The following is a 397-nucleotide window of genomic DNA, read 5'->3' as shown; positions in this document are numbered from 1 at the left end:
TTCATATATTTACGTGTCTTAAATTAATATGTGACATAATTTCCTTTAGTTGTCACTGTTCATGGAAACATGCAGACTTTGTGTTTACACATTTGGTGACATTTTTATCAATGCAATTAATTGGCCACGATTTAGTTTAGTAGTCATGGATTTATGCCTTTTTCTTCATACATCTTTGCCATTTTTCCCTTGCTCCAAAGAGTACATTTTAATGATGAGTGATAGGATTTAGGCTACAGCTTGGATTTCACTTGAACAAATCAAAAGAATCCATTGTTCTAGATTGGATCTGTGATTCTGGCCTCCTTTTTACACAGTGCTCTAACCACATGAGCCTATCACATCCATGTTCATGCTACTCAGAACTTTTTCATTCGAATGTAATAGAAAGGTAAAC

This window comes from Piliocolobus tephrosceles, chromosome 17 (assembly GCF_002776525.5).
Source record: "Piliocolobus tephrosceles isolate RC106 chromosome 17, ASM277652v3, whole genome shotgun sequence".
Lineage (NCBI taxonomy): Eukaryota > Metazoa > Chordata > Mammalia > Primates > Cercopithecidae > Piliocolobus > Piliocolobus tephrosceles.
Note: the sequence above shows the minus strand (reverse complement) of the source record.